The 15,443-nt window shown below is 58.3% G+C and overlaps 1 protein-coding gene across 8 annotated transcripts in view; it reads left to right on the top strand.

Moving 5' to 3' along the window:
- The window catches only part of SLC43A3 (solute carrier family 43 member 3), a 62,528-nt gene that overhangs the window by 13,910 nt on the left and 33,175 nt on the right, over window positions 1–15,443 (top strand). The window contains exon 1 of one of the 8 annotated variants that reach the window (XM_075928592.1): window positions 9,951–10,070. The exons of the other annotated variants lie outside the window; for them this stretch is intronic. The gene's annotated coding sequence lies outside the window, so the exon portion shown is untranslated. Of the gene's footprint in view, window positions 1–9,950; window positions 10,071–15,443 lie in introns of those variants that run through there. 8 annotated transcript variants of the gene reach the window in all.

Here is a 15,443-nt window from a genome sequence, read left to right as displayed (position 1 = left end):
TCCCACAGACTAGGCTGGGGGGGTGTATGTGTATGTTTGGGGCGGGGGAGTTGATAGCCAGGCTGATGCCAGGGACAGGGGCTGGCAGAGGTAGGTTGTAAGGGGTGGGGATGTCAAGGGGATCAGGTAGTGACTTTGCTGAGGCGGGGGGAGCAGCGCCAGGCAGGCGGGTGAGGCCGGCAGAGGGAGGGCGGGGCAGGGCCATGCAGTGGGGGATTCACCGGGCAGGCTGAGGGATGTGCTGGAGAAGAGGGGGATGCAATGATGGGGACGGGGAAGGTGGACATGGCGTGGGCATCGAAGGCCGAGTGGGGCTGGTTGAGGGTGGTCTGTGCAGATGTGGGAGGGGAGAGCAGACAGCCTTGGGCACAGCCGGGAGTGGGGAGTCTGGGTAGGATAGTGGGTAGAGGGGCCGCGGTTGGGCTCGACTGAGTGCCAAGTGAGGAGGAGAGATGGGGGCAGCATTGGAGGACCTGGCTGCCAGAAAGTCAACTCTGAGGGTATGTCTACACTACAGCGTTAATTCGAAATACCAGACGTTATTTCGCATGAATTGTAATAGCTGCCTACACATACACACCGCTGTTTCGAAATAAATTCGAACTAGCGGAGCCCTTATTTCGAATTAGGTAAACCTCATTCTACCAGGAATAACACCTCATTCGAAATAGCTAATTCGAAATAAGTGCTGTGTCGACACTGATTTCGAATTAGGGGCCTCCAGCCCTTCCCAGTTCCCCCCGGTGGCCACTCTGGGCCAAACCAGGAAAACTTGTCTGCTCCCCCTTAAAGGGGCAGACTCTGGCCACAGTGCCTGTGCCAGTTGCCAGCCTGCCAGCATCCAGCCAGCAGACTGTGCACCTGGCACAGCACAAACCAGCCACCCGCTGCCACTCAGCCCTCCACCGCTCCCCAGGACCAGGCTGGCGGCTCCCAGGAGCCTGCCAGGGGCCGCAAAAGGCGGGCGCCTTCCTGGTCAAGTGCAGAGATCGTGGGCCCCATTGAGATTTGGGGGGAGGCCTCCTATGCCCACGATCTCTGCACTAGGCGCAGGAATGCAGCCGTCTACAGCCGCATGGCTGCCAGCCTGGCCACCAGAGGCCACATGCGCAGCCAGGAGCAGGTGCAGACAAAAGTTAAAGAACCTGGCAAGCCTGTGCCAGGGCCTCCCAACCCGGGGCTGACCCAGAGGCCTGCCCCTACTATGAGGCATCCTGGGGGGTCAGACGGTCCGTGCCCCCCTGGTCATCATTGACCCCGGGGCAAAGGGCCCTGCCCTCGACACAGGGGAAGAGGAGGACGAAGGCAGCCAGGAGCCTGCAGGGAGCCTGCCCTGCGGCAAGGAACCCCAAGCCATGCCAGAAAGCCCGTCAGCAACCTCATCCGAGGCCGGGGAGGCCTCCACATGTGAGTGACATCATGGTCCCCTTATGTGAGGTGGGAGGGAGGGGGAGCCCAGGGACCTTACCCCGGGGAGAGACACTGCACACTGCCCACCCTCCAGACGCCCCCTCTACACAGAGGCAGGCACATCTCCCCCCCTCCCCAACACCACACTATAGACAGCACAGGGGCTGGGGTGCAGTCCTGGGCCAGCTCACACTCCCGGGGATAGCAGGATGTGATGGTGCAGACACCTGCTGTCCTCACCTTGCAGAGTGGGGCTGGGTTTCGCCCACTGTGTCCCCAAGGAGAACTGGCCACTTCTCTTGTTTCCCCACAGCTGCAGCACGTGCGAGTGCAGGGCGCACCACCCCGCCTGGACCCACCACCCGCACCCGAGCCAGCAGGCGCACCCGCAACCTGGAGGAGTTCCAGAGGCAGCAGCTGCGGTTGCAGGGACGGCAGGTCCACAGCCAGGAGCAGTGGGTGTAAGAGGACCTGCAGCTGTGGCGGGAGAGCTTGCGGGAGCTCCGGGAGCAGGGCCGTGCCCTCCGCGAGCACCTGCAGGCCCTGGCGGAGCGATTGCTGCCTCCTGCTGCTCCAGCCCCTGTGGCCGCCCCACCTATCGCTCCTCCTCCCACCTCTGCTCCCCCTCCCGCTTCTTCTGCACCCTCCGTCCCTCCTGCCCCACCCTCCACACCCACTCCCCCACGACACCCCTGCACCTGCAGTGCTGCGAGCCAGCAAGACCCCCAACCCTGAGCTTTCCCTCCCCCTTCCTCACCTTCCTCCTCCTTCCAGCTCCCGCCTCCCAGGTTTCCCCCCTCCCTTCTCCCGCCCTCATTCCTCCTCTCCCCCCATCCCAGTTATGTGAAATAAAGACTTTTTTTGTGGCAACACGGGTGTTTTTATTGTAGCTCAGGAAGGGGGGTTAGGGAGGGGAAAGGGGAAGGAGGTGAGGGAGGAATGTAAGGCCCCACGCCAGGGGGACTTCAGTCCTCGTCCACCTGGAAGCTCTCCCGCAGGGCTTCCCGGATGCGGACAGCCCCCCAAGGGCCTCCCGGCTGGCAGCCGTGCGGGGCTGGCATGAAAGCCTCCCCCTTCCTCTCACACAAATTGTGGAGCACACAAATTGTGACACCACAAGGCGGGTGAGGAGGCACCTAAATCATGCTTTCAGTCAGCCGAAGGCCCCCTTGACCATGATGCGGGTCCTGCTGAGCCTGGCATTGAAGGCCTGTCGGGAGGGGCTGAGGCGTCCCATGTAGGGCTTCATGAGCCAGGGCTGTAGGGGGTAGGCCGCATCCCCCACCAGGCACACGGGCATGTCCAGGACCCCGACCCTAATGTGGCGATCGGGGAAAAAAGTCCCAGCATGCAGCCTCTGGCACACAGAGGAGTTGCAGTACACCTGCACGTTGTGTGCTTTGCCGGACCAGCCCCCATTGATGTCCGTGAACTGGCTCTGGTGGTCAGACACAGCCTGCAGGCACACGGAGAAGTACCCCTTCCTGTTGATGAAGAGGGAGGCCTGGTGCTCCAGGGCACGGATGGGGATGTGCATCTCATCGATTGCCCCCCCCCCCCGCAGTTGGGGAAGCTGAGGGCGCCGAAGCCCTGGATGACCGCGTCCAGGTTGGTGAGGCGGACGACTCTGTGGAGCAACTCCCTGTTGATGGCCTTTACCACCTGCAGAGAGACACACAAAATGGAGGGTCACTGGGGTGCCCAGGTGGCTGGGACTGTTCTTTCCCTGCCACCGCCCCATGCCCCACTCCCAGGAACAACCCCTGCTGCAATCCTGGCCACCGCGGGCGGTCAGTAGCGCGGGCAGGACGGACCGACCCCTCCTGGGAAGGGCACTTACACCACCTGCCCCCTGTTTTCCCTGGGGCAGCCCACGTCCTCCTTGCAGCCCCCCATCCTGGCCCAGTGGCCGGTGAGTACCGTACCTGCATGAGCACCGCTCCGACGGTGAATCTCCCCATGTCGAACTGGTTCCCGATGGATCGGTAGCTATCCGGCATGGAAAGCTTTCAGAGGGCAATGGCCTCCCGCTTGTGGAGGGGAATGGCGGGCCTCATGCGTGTGTCCCGTCGCTGCAGACCAGGGGCGAGCCACTCGCAGAGCTACAGGAAGGTGTCCTTCTTCATCCTGAAGTTCTGGGTCTACTGTTGGTCTCCCCAGCGCTTCAGGATGATGTGGTCCCACCAGTCGCTGCTGGTATCCAGACTCCAGATGCAACGGGGCACACTGATGTCCAGGCGCCGCTCCTCCAAGGCCCCCAGAGGGGGCAGGGGGAAGGTCAGGGGGCTGGTCTGCAGCAGAAGGTGCCAGGCAGCCTCCAGCAATTGCTGCCAGGCTTGCAGCAAGACGTTTAACATGAGCACCAGAGTGCCCAGGGCAGCTCTGGCTCCATGGTGCCGAGTGCTGCGGTGCCCCAAAGGAGAGTGACCGAAGCAGGCGGAGACGAAAATGCTTTGCTGTCCCTCGGTGAGGTTGGCAAGCAAGCGGGAAAGCTGAGAACTGGCTGTCCAGGGGGGTCCCTTTAAGCACGAGCCTCAGATAGCCTCAGACAGCAGACACACAAAGCAATTACTGACCTGATGCCCTGCTGGAACTGGTTTCAGCTGCCCTTAAATGTGACCCAGCATCCAATCAGTGTGGACATGCTATTTCGAAATAGCAAAACGCAATTTCGAATTAGTTTTTGGGTCTAGATGCGTTATTTCAAATTATCTTATTTCAAATTAACTAATTCGAAATAAGTTAATTCAAAATAGCGCTGTAGTGTAGACATACCCTGAGTTCCCTTGGCCAACCATGGAATGGAGGAGGACAGTGTGACCTGGGTGGGAAGAGGGGATGGGTGGGTGGATGAAAGCATGTATATGGCCATGGAAGGATGGGTGGCTGGAGAGTTGTGTATGGAGCTGGATGGAGGGTGGGGGTGGCTGGAGAGGTGTGTGTTTGGGGGCATGGAGGGGTGGCTGCAGAGGTGTGTAGGGGGATGTGTGGGTGGGTGGTGGGTTAGATCACATGAGTTTCCCAGCATCTGTCACCCGGTGTGCTAGTCATGCCACTGAGCCCACCAACCTGCCCTCTGGGGTGCCCCATCACCCAATCCCGCTGGGCCAGAAGCTCTGATCATCCCCAGCCAAGGCACAGAGTTGGGTAGCAGCCCCCCAGCAGAGCAACACAGACAATAAACCAGCTCAGCTCTGGCAGGACTCAGCGATAAGGCCATTGACAGCACCCAGGAACACAGCCCCAAAGAGGACCAAACCCCCAAATAAATCCATCTTACTCTGCATGAAATCTGTACACGCAGAAAGCTTATGAGTTCTCCCTCTTTTATCAATGGAAGAGAGATATGCACACTGGTTGTTCCCCACCAGGTAACAATTACTTACACCGAGCTTGATAATAAACAAACGTGTTTGTATTTAGTACAAACAGTAGGATGCAAGTGAAAATAGACAGATCAAAGTAAATTACGAAGCCAAAATAAACAAAACACGTCAGCAAACCCTAATACAGCAAGAAACTTGTTCCCTGCATATTCTTGCCCTAACAGTTGTTCTAATCATCTCTTTCACAAGCTAGGCAGCCTCCTAGCTTGGGCCTGATCCTCCCCCCTCTTCAGTCTTAGATGTTTCCTGTAGGCATCTTGGGTGGTAAGTGGGGGTCTCCTGCTGTCTGGACATGTCCCCCTCTTGTTTGGCTTCCCACCTTCATATCCCAAGGCAGGAATTCCTTGTGTTCAGTTCAAATTTCTCTCACCTTGAATGGAAAAGTACCAGATCCAAAATGGGTTCCTACATCAAGTGGCCTGGCTTCATGTCCTGGCAGAACCACCCACAGACTTCCAGGAAAACCAAAACCATTCACAGATTGTTACCTTGAGCCCCAGGACATTGTGTTTCCGGAGTACCAGGAGCAGCCCCCATGGGCACGTTTAGAATGATGAACAGATCCACTCTTCATGTTTCTAACTTCCACAAGGACACCAGACTCTACCCAGCCACCAGGCTGCTGCTGGAGTCAGGCTGTCACGAGGAAATGCACCAGGTTGGCCTGGCCATGGCACTAGCGTATCTATGCTCCTGGGAAGCAACTGGAGATGGTTGGAGGCTTTGTGTGAATGGGGAGGCCAATTGCTGGTGGAAGGAAATCCAAGACCATGTCTGCAGTGGGATCTGGGCTAGAGGGAGACCAAAGGGAGGGAGGGAGAACTCCAGCTGGAAGATCCTGACCCACCTCCCAACAAGACGGAGAGGGCGGGTGGAGCCAAGTTAGTGGCTTATGGAGATTTTGTGAGAGAGCAGAAGGAAGACCCAACACTACGGCAAGTCTGGGAATGAGTGAATGACCCCAAAGATGAAGGGAGCCTTTAGGATTGAATAGCCGCTTTGAAGTCCACAACAACCAATTATACCATGTGACCAGGGACCTGCAAACCCAAGAGAGGCACCAACAGTGACTGGTATCCTGAAGACTCAGATGGAATCTGCTGCCTTCAACCCACTCAGCACCCTGGCTGGGTATCTCGGGCGAGAGAAGACGTTACAGTGGGGGGCTATGTAGACTTAGGCTATGTCTACACTGGTGGCTTCTTGCGCAAGAACATCTTACGCAAGGGTTCTTGTGCAAGAAGTCTTGCGCAAGAACACGTCCACACTGCCATGTGCGAGATGTGCTTTTGCGCAAGAGCATCCACGGCAGTGTGGTCGCTCTTTTGCGCAGCCATGGGATCAAACTACCGACCTTCAGACCAGGGACCGAATCCCCATGATTGCTGCCCTCGTCCAAGTCCAAGTTGTGAGCCAAATGGCAAAGCCCATTGGAAGTGACCTGAAGGATGGGACTGGTAAACTATGAGTGTACTCAGAGACCCAAGTCCGCCATGTAACCGCTCAAAGGCCTGTAAGGCCAGGGAAAGTTTGTTAATTGCCCCCTACCTCTCTGAACCAGAACTGGGGTCTATATCATTAGACCCATCAGATCCAACTCCCATGTCAATTGGACGTGAGCTCAATGGAAAGTAGCAGCCGCGGATGTGACAACTGGTCCAGTCCTTTCCAGCTGTGCTATCGTCCTTCCCTGGATGAACCTAGCCCACCATCCCACAGCCACCAGCCTGGGGCAGAGGGTCCAAGAACCACGCTCAGTCCCTTCCCAAGAAGATGTGAGGAGCTGTCCAAGAGGAGCACAAAGCAAAGCCGGGCCTGGAGGAGTGGAGGGGACCCATTGTCCTCATCCAAAAGCTCAATGGGTCAATGAAATTCTGCATTGACTTTTGGAAAGTCAGTGCTGTCTCTCATGCATCGATGCTCACCCGAGGCCCTGAGTGGATGAGCTGCCCAGACGTCGAGGAAATTGGTATCTACACTGGACCGGAGAAAAGGATACTGGCGCATTCCCTTGACCATAGATAAAACAGCCTGGGCCATGCCTTTCCCAGGTTATAACCACGCCATTCGGGCGAAACGGGGCCACTGCGACTTTCCAACAGCTAGTGGCCCAGCTGCGATGACCTCATGACCAGTATGTGCTGGCTTTGCAATTTGCAGTACGAGCGGGGAAGATCGTCTATGACGCTTCACCGCAAACACTCGGGGAGCCAAGCCAGTCGTGAACCTGGCTAAATGTTTCCTACAGCAAAGGGAGGTGACCTACCTACGGTGCTCACCGGGACGGGGTCCGTTACGCCTGCTCGTGAAGGAGATCCAAACCCTGAGATGCCCTCAGACCGTGACGGTCAAGAGGCAGGCGAGGCACTCTCTGATATAGGTGTGTTGTTGCTTGTGTTCCTCACTCTGGCTACGTCCCTCACAAAAAACTCCCAGGCGTGGAAAACACCGTGGTCGCACGAGTGCGAAAAGGCCCTGGAAGTCTGCATGGCTGGGCGACCTTTGTGCTGTTGGGACTTCTTGAGGCGATTTATACTCCCGAGCGACGTCTCAGGGGTGGGCCTCCGAGGGCGCCGTCCCCAGCCTAGGATGGGGAGACACACCCCATATTTTACTTCAGCAGGACGTTGTACCCCCCTGAAATGACATTCTACCATCAAAAAAGGGGCCCCGACTGTCAAGCAGGCAGTTGAAACCTCATGGTGTTGTCTGCTGGGAAGCCCTTTCCAGCTCACCATCGGCCCCGCACCCCTTCGGCGCATGAACTCCCCAGAGCACATCACAGGGCTGTGCCAGGGTGGTGAGGTGGCACCTCTCTGGCACCAGCTCTATGCGTGCCTGGCCCTTCATCATCCAGGAATGCTGATTTCTCCTCCTGAGGGGGAGGGGCTGACTTTGGGCCCTGTCCGGAGGGGAGGATGTGCAACGGGGTGTATATACCCAACACTGGTCGGGGGGGGGGGACACACAATCACATTGGGCAGAGGAGCCCCCCTCAGCCCCACCCTAGTTTTGCATCCTCTTAGTGGAGGAGGCGGCTCCAAGCAACAGGCCAGTTCAGACAGGGTCGGCCGAGGAGCAGAACGTGCGCTGCTGGGGAAGAACCGTCTGCTCGCCGGACGGCTGAAGAGGGAATCTCAGCCTATGCCACCAAGGCCCCCCGGCCCCGGAGTCTGTGCAGAGAGGCCAAGCTGCTGCCCGGGGTGGGGAGGACGAGCCCTTGGGAGGCTCGAGGGTAGGACGTGTCGCTGGGAATGGGCTGAGAGCCAACATGGGAATCCTTCACCAGGAGGCGACCGGTGTCCAAGGCCCTGGGTCGGAACCAGAGCTCGATTTGTGATGAGAGGCGCCGAGGCTCCAGCAATTAGGTGCTGGGGCCAAGCAATGGTTTTGTTTTCATACAAATTCTGGGGCGGGGGCTAGGAACAGCCAGACCCAGAGGGGCCAGGGCTAGGAACAGCCAGGCCTGGAGGTGCTGGGGGCTCTGAATTGCCAGACCCAGAGGGGCCAGGGCTAGGAACAGCCAGGCCTGGAGGTGCTGGGGGCTCTGAATTGCCAGACCCAGAGGGGCCAGGGCTAGGAACAGCCAGACCTGGAGGTGCTGGGGGCTCTGAATTGCCAGACCCAGAGGGGCCAGGGCTAGGAACGGCCAGGCCTGGAGGTGCTGGAGGCTCTGAATTGCCAGACCCAGAGGGGCCAGGGCTAGGAACGGCCAGGCCCGCGGTGTGGGGGCTCAGCCGCGCCAAGCCCAGCCCAAATTAAGCTTGGGTTAGAAGCCAGTGGAGTATTCTACCCCCACCCAGCACTAGCCACTCCACGAGGGATGTTAAATGTAGACGAATTAACTAATCGAATAGTCCGTGGGATTTCCATCGACTCTTTGATTAGTCGATAAGGGCGCCCTGCCGGGCTCTTGCTACAGTTCAAAAGCAGAAGTCCCACAGGGAGCGTGGGGCCGGCCGGGGTCTCCCCCACGGGCCCTGCTCTCCTTGCGGGGCTTCTGCTTTTGAAACGTGCAAGAGCCCTGGCAGAAGTGGCCTCTACCCCCCTGCCGCCGACGGAGATAGTGCTGGGGGGAACCAGCTTTTAAGCCGGCTTTCCCCCCCCCCCCGCGCCGGCTCCTGCTCCCCCCCACTTCGCTGCCCCTCTCTGATAGAGGCAGCACGGGGGAGGGGGAAGCGACTAGGCGCATCGCTAGTCGACTGTCCAATAAGCTGCTGCTTATCAGATAATCAACTCGTCGACTAGTCGCTTCCATCCCTACACTCCACTAGGCATTACTGCCGGGGATCATTGATCTGCACTGCTCCGCCTTGTCCCCAGGGCTGGACCGCCCGCCCGCCAGCCTAGCCAGGAGGCTCAGGGTTATACATTTGTCCTGCCAGGTGGGCTGGGAGCAAAGGTCCAGCAGGCAAACAAGGGCAGCTCTGAGGACTTTTTGCCACCTGGTGGCCCTATAAGAAGAGGCGCCTCAGTGGGCCGTGTCTGGTCCGATGTCGTGCCATAAAAATGGGGCAACAACTTCGTCATACAGTGCCCTGTGACAGCCCCTGAGAGCAACTGGGCATGGGGGGGAGGAGCAAGGGTCTGCAACAGTGTATGTGTGTGTCTGTGTGTGCACGTGCGTGAGTGTACATGCTGGGTGTATGTATGTGTGTGTTTGTGTTGTGTGTATGGGTATGTGTGTTCTGTGTGCATGTGCCAGTGTGTGTGTGCGTGTGTGTGTGCATGTTGTGTATGTATGTATGTGTGTGTTATAGGTGCATATATAAATGTGTGTGTGTGCATATCATGTGGATGAGTGCGTGTGAGTGCTGTAGGCGCCTGTTGTGTGTGTGCTGTGTGTGCAGCTTGTGTATGTATAAGTGTGTGTGCCTGTCATGTGCATGAGTGTGTGAATGCGTGTTGTGTGTGCTGTGTGCATGCCATGTGAGTGAGTGCCGTGTGTGCATGCTGTCTGGGTGTGCCTGTCGTGTGTGTATGACTGCGTGCGTGTCTGCTGGGTGTGCGTGTTGTCTCTGTGCTGGGTGTGCGTGTGTGTGTGCTGGGTGTGCGTGTTGCCTCTGTGCTGGGTGTGCGTGTTGTCTCTGTGTGCTGGCTAAGTGCTCATTCCAACATCTGTTTCCTGAAAGGGGGCAGAGGGGGGCGGAGCAGGGGAGAGGGACGAGGGGAGAGGAGGGGGAGGAGAGGAAGTGCCTTGGAGTGTCCCGGCAGGGCTGTCATGCTGCTGACGGTCTAGTGCCAGCAGCCCGGCTCCTGAGCTGGTGACCTAAGGTGAGTCTCCCCATTCACCTGCTCTGCCAGGCCACCCCCCAGCCGGCCAGAGATTTGTGGGGGGAGGGGCCAGCACAGGGAGGCCCCTGGCTAGCCGGCCGGCCAGATGGGCTGTCATTGTCCCTTCTGCTGCTCCACTGCTTGGCACCCTCCAGCCACCTCCCCAGCTCTCCCAGACAGGCACCTGGGGAGCACAGGGCTGGGAGGCGCAGGGGCAGGCGAGGCTATGGGAACTCAGGCTGTGTCTACACTCCAGACCTTCCAGTGGCACAGGGCCAGCTGCAAACGTCTCCCGCGTAGCCGTGCTCTGCCTGTGGGAGAGTGTCGGAATGACACCCATGGAGCGGCGGTAGCGATGTCACCCGGACAGTGTCTTCTGCTGTTTGTGCTGTTCACACCGGCACTTTGCTGGTGAAATGGATGTCGGTCGGGGGGGTGCGTGTGTGTGTTTGGTTAGGGCCACAAAAGTTGTGTGGACCAAAGTGCTAGTGCAGACATAGCCTAAGAGAAAACAGATGCACCGTGTAGGGGGAGGGGTGGGTGGCTCTGGCTCCTACTAAGAATAAGTGACTCAGATCGGGGGTGTGGAGTGTGGGGAGATAAAAGGGGCGAGAGCTGGAGGCGTTACAGCTCAGGAATAGGCCAGATAAGTGGGGATGGGGCCAGTGAGAGGGGAGAACTGAGAAAGAAAGAAAGAAAGAAAGTGTTGTGCAGGGGATAGATAGATATGGTGTAAGCAGATAGATTCATAGATGTGTGTGTATGAGGCTGGGTGGATGCATGGCTACATGGTGTGTTGCACGTGGATGAATGCCTAGGTGCGGTGTTGCAGAAGGACAGATAGAGTGGGGTGTTGCGGGCGGATGGCTAGGCGGGGTGTTGCAGAAGGACAGGTACAGTGGGGTGTTGCAGGCAGATGGCTAGGTGGGGTGTTGCAGAAGGACAGTTACAGTGGTGTTTTGCAGGCGGATGGCTAGGCGGGGTGTTGCAGAAGGACAGGTACAGTGGTGTGTTGCGGGCAGATGGCTAGGCGGGGTGCTGCAGAAGGACAGGTACAGTGGGGTGTTGCGGGCGGATGGCTAGGTGGGGTGTTGCAGAAGGACAGGTACAGTGGGGTGTTGCGGGCGGACAGCTAGGCGGGGTGTTGCAGAAGGACAGGTACAGTGGGGTGTTGCGGGCGGATGGCTAGGCGGGGTGTTGCAGAAGGACAGGTACAGTGGGGTGTTGCGGGTGGATGGCTAGGCGGGGTGTTGCAGAAGGACAGGTACTGTGGGGTGTTGCGGGCGGACGGCTAGGCGGGGTGTTGCAGAAGGACAGGTACTGTGGGGTGTTGCGGGCGGACGGCTAGGCGGGGTGTTGCAGAAGGACAGGTACTGTGGGGTGTTGCGGGCGGATGGCTAGGCGGGGTGTTGCAGAAGGACAGGTACAGTGGGGTGTTGCGGGCGGATGGCTAGGCGGGGTGCATGCAGATAGCTCGTTGCCAGTTGTGCATGGAGCAGGAAGGGAGCCATTCTGTGGAGGGAGGCTGTGGTGATGGGAGGTGGGGGCACTGTGGCGTTTGTACGTGAGCCGGACAGTGGGAGCGACGCTGAGGGAGAGCTGTACTGCAGGTGGGGCAGGGCAGTTTGGCTGCTGGCCTTGGTCAGTTCCTTGGGGCTGTCATGCTCCCAGCCCCCACCCTGGGACACTGGTTGACCGTGTGCCTCAGGCAGGGCACATGGGGATGGGGCGGTTGGGAACGCAGACTCTCTGGCAGTGTCTGTTCTAGCTTGGAGCATGTGGCCGGGGGAGAAAGCAGCGATGCCTAGTGACCTGCCCAGGGAGGGGCGGCTGGCAGCCAGCTGTTCTGGACGCTGCCATTGCTCCCCCCGGTGCCTGGTGTGGTCTGGGCGTGTCTGCCCGTGCGGGAGGCTGCAGCTTGCAGGGAAAGCCGGTGTGTGTGCTGTGAGTTGTGTGAGCATTCACCCCGGGGGAGAACCGAGCTTACAGCAAACAAAGAATCCCGGATGCACACGCTGCATGGAGGTTGGGCTGCACAAGTGACATGTCACACGTATGTTGCACGGGGTGGTGTTAGGCATGGCTGGTGTGCTACACTCACAGATTCCAACGCAGAAGGGACCCTTGTGATCATTCGGTCTGACTTCCTGGATAACACCAGCTGGAGACCTACCCCCAAAGTTTTCCCAGAGCAGAGCTGGGAGAAAGCCAGCCCCTCCTGCCTGAAAAACGTCAGCAATGGAGAATTCACTGCTGCTCTTGTTTGATAGACACTCTCGCTCTGCATTGCACAGCTGTTGAGTATACACAGGGAGTACAGTTGCCATGTTACACATGCGTGTGACATTGCACGCACATTTCACAAAGGAGGGTTGCATGTACTGCAGGGGGCGTGTCACACACACGGCCTGGTTGTCATCATGTCGCACATATCCCTGTGGCACATTGCACATACACTGCACGGCTGTTGTGTGGCACGCATGCTACACAGGACTTCATTGCGCAGGCGTGACACCTGACACGCACAGCCATCTTGTCGGACAGGTGTGAGAGTTCACACGCTGCATAGCAGCCACTCTGATACATGTGTGACACGAGACGGGTGCTGCACGGCTGTTGTGTCTGTCACATGCATGACGCTGTGCAGCAGTTGTATCACACACATGCATGACACCTCCCACAATGCTGAACGGCACCACACACGTAGGCATGACAGTGCCCACAGGACGCATGGGCGCACGGGGCTCTGGCCTTCATTACCAGGCAGCCTGGCACGAGACAGTTCTTAGTTGTGCCTCAGTTTCCCCTTCAGGGAGTTGGGGAGCAGGAATGTACCCAGGGGATGGGGCTCCATGCACTGGGGGAGGGGGAGCGCCTGGCGAGTGGCATGTGGTGCTGCCATAGAAATGCAGATGATTATTTATAACTTCCCACCACCCACAGCTGAGAAGAACAGGCTTCAGTACAGCAACGTGCCATTACTGAGTCACCAGTGCACCTCCAGCCTGGGGCCAGAGCTGGGGAAGGCTGTCACCTAGGGGCTGGGACTCTATCTATCTATCTATCTATCTATCTATCTATCTATCTATCTATCTATCTCCATACACCCCCTCTATCCATCTATCTATATATCTTATTCCCATTTTCTCTCTCTCTCCTTTTCTCTCTGGGTATGTCTAGACTACATGCCTCTGCCGACAGAGGCATGTAAAATAGGCTACCCGACATAGTCAATGAAGCGGGGATTTAAATAACCCCGGCTTCCTTACAATAAAAATGGCTGCCGCGCCGTGCGGGCTCAGCTGATCGTTGGCACAGCATGGCAGTCAAGACGCGGATCGGTCGACAGGGGAAGCCTTTGTCGACTTCTCCCTTATGCCTTGTGAAATGAGGTTTACAGGAGCGGTCGACAAAGCCTTCCCCTGTCGACCGATCCGCGTCTTGACTCACGCGCTGTGCCGACGATCAGCTGAGCCGGCACAGTGCGGCGGCCATTTTTATTTTAATGAAGCCGGGGATATTTAAATCCCCACTTCATTGCCTATGTCGGGTAGCCTATTTTACATGCCTCTGTCGGCAGAGGCGTGTAGTCTAGAGACATACCCTCTCTGTCTACCATCAGAATACACGTCTCCTCCTACCCTGTGGTGTATATGCTGTGGTGTATGTGGTGTATATGCTGTGGTCAGACAACATGGCAGTGAGCCTCAGAAGAAGGGAGGAAGTTAGACGGGAAGACAGAGGAGTGGAGAGGCTGGGTAGAGGCTAGGTAGTGGTTGAGTGTGTGCGGGTTGGAAGGTGCAGATGGGACAGGCAAATAGAAGGCTGGAAAGGTAACTGGCAGTGTTCCCTGTAAGCTGAGGGCTTGTGCGGCCGCCCAGAAGAGATACAGGTGCCTCCCAGCTGGTGGTGCACATCTGCACATGCCTTAGGGCACATAACAATATTTATTCTGCACATGGACACATTGGTAGGGGGTGCCTGTGGCAGAGGCAGAGGGTGAGGCGATGGGTGGGTGGGTAGCAGGGCATCTCGTGACCCCTTACCTTGGGACTATGGAAAGATATTCCAGCCCCCCCTACCCTGCCCCTGGCCCTTTGAGTCCCCTTTGCGCAGCCCCCAGGCTCTGCTGGCACCAACAGCTCATTTCCCGATGGGCTGCACGCTGATGGCCGGTGTGTTCGTACCCTGTTGCTACATCACATGAGCTCCCAGCAGGGACCACAAACTGCACCCTAGGGGCTGCCCTGCCTGGATCTTCCTGGTCACAGCCCTGCTGGCAGATTCAGGGGGGGAAATTGGTTGGGCTCTGAGGGACCTAGCACTTGGCTGCTGTTTCTATTTCAGAAGCACGCAGAGATCAGGGCCCTGTGGGATCAGGTGCTGCCCAGACACAATGAGAGACAGGCCCTGTCCCAGCTGAGATCAAGGCCCTGTGGGATCCGGTGCTGTCCAGACACAGCGAGAGACAGGCTCTGCCCGCAAAGGCCTCACACTCCCAATAGCCAAGGCAGATGGGGAAACTGAGGCACAGAGCAGCACCGTGACTTGCCATGGTCACCCAGCAGAGGCAGGGCTAGAACCCAGCCTCCTGAGAGGCAGGCTGGTGATCTGTACCCTGGGTGTACTGCCTTAACTCCCAGCTCTGTCTCTACAGTCCCACTGGGGCCCCTACCCAGGTCACTCTACCCAGGCGCTGTAAGCCTGCAGCACCCTGTGGCTCCCTAGGGATGGATAAATCACTGTCCACAGCCCTGTCACGGGTGACCCCCGTGTCCTTCCTAGCTCAGCATGAAAATCCTGCTGACAGGACTGTCCTTGTCAGGCCCCAAGGTGCTGGCTCCTGCGCCCGGCCCCAGAGCACAGCCTGGCCAGGGGAGGAGCAGATTCTGGGCACTGCTGGGGGGCGGGGGAGGCAGGAAGTAACCCTACTGGCTCTCTCTCGACCCAGCCAGAGCACCCAACATAGGCCAGGCTGGGCCTGGAGGGGCGGAGACATGGAAGGGGAAGGAGCATGGGAGATCCCTGGAGAAGGTTTTATTGGTTCCCACGTCCCATATTTCCCCTCCACCCCATTCCTTTGTGCTGAGCTCTACACCGATCCCCTACTGAGACCCCCCCAGTTCTGTGTGGGTGACAGCAAATGCAGGCATCCCTGCTGGGGGAGTGACACTGCTCTCCCTCCCAGCCTTCCTACTCAGTGTGGGGAGCTCTGGGATGGGGGAGTGGGAGGGGGCAGAGGCTCAACAGGAGGCGCTGTGCCGCAGGGAGGGGGCAGAGGCTCAGCAGGGGGTGCTGTGCTGCAGGGAGGGGATGGAGGCCCAGCAGGGGGTGCTGTGCCCCAGGGAGGGGACAGACCCACCAGAGGGCGCT

The sequence above is a fragment of the Pelodiscus sinensis genome, chromosome 4 (assembly GCF_049634645.1).
Source record: "Pelodiscus sinensis isolate JC-2024 chromosome 4, ASM4963464v1, whole genome shotgun sequence".
In the NCBI taxonomy this organism is placed as follows: Eukaryota; Metazoa; Chordata; order Testudines; family Trionychidae; genus Pelodiscus; species Pelodiscus sinensis.
The sequence above is the reverse complement of the archived record's forward strand: the minus strand, read 5'-3'. Positions and strand labels throughout refer to the sequence as shown.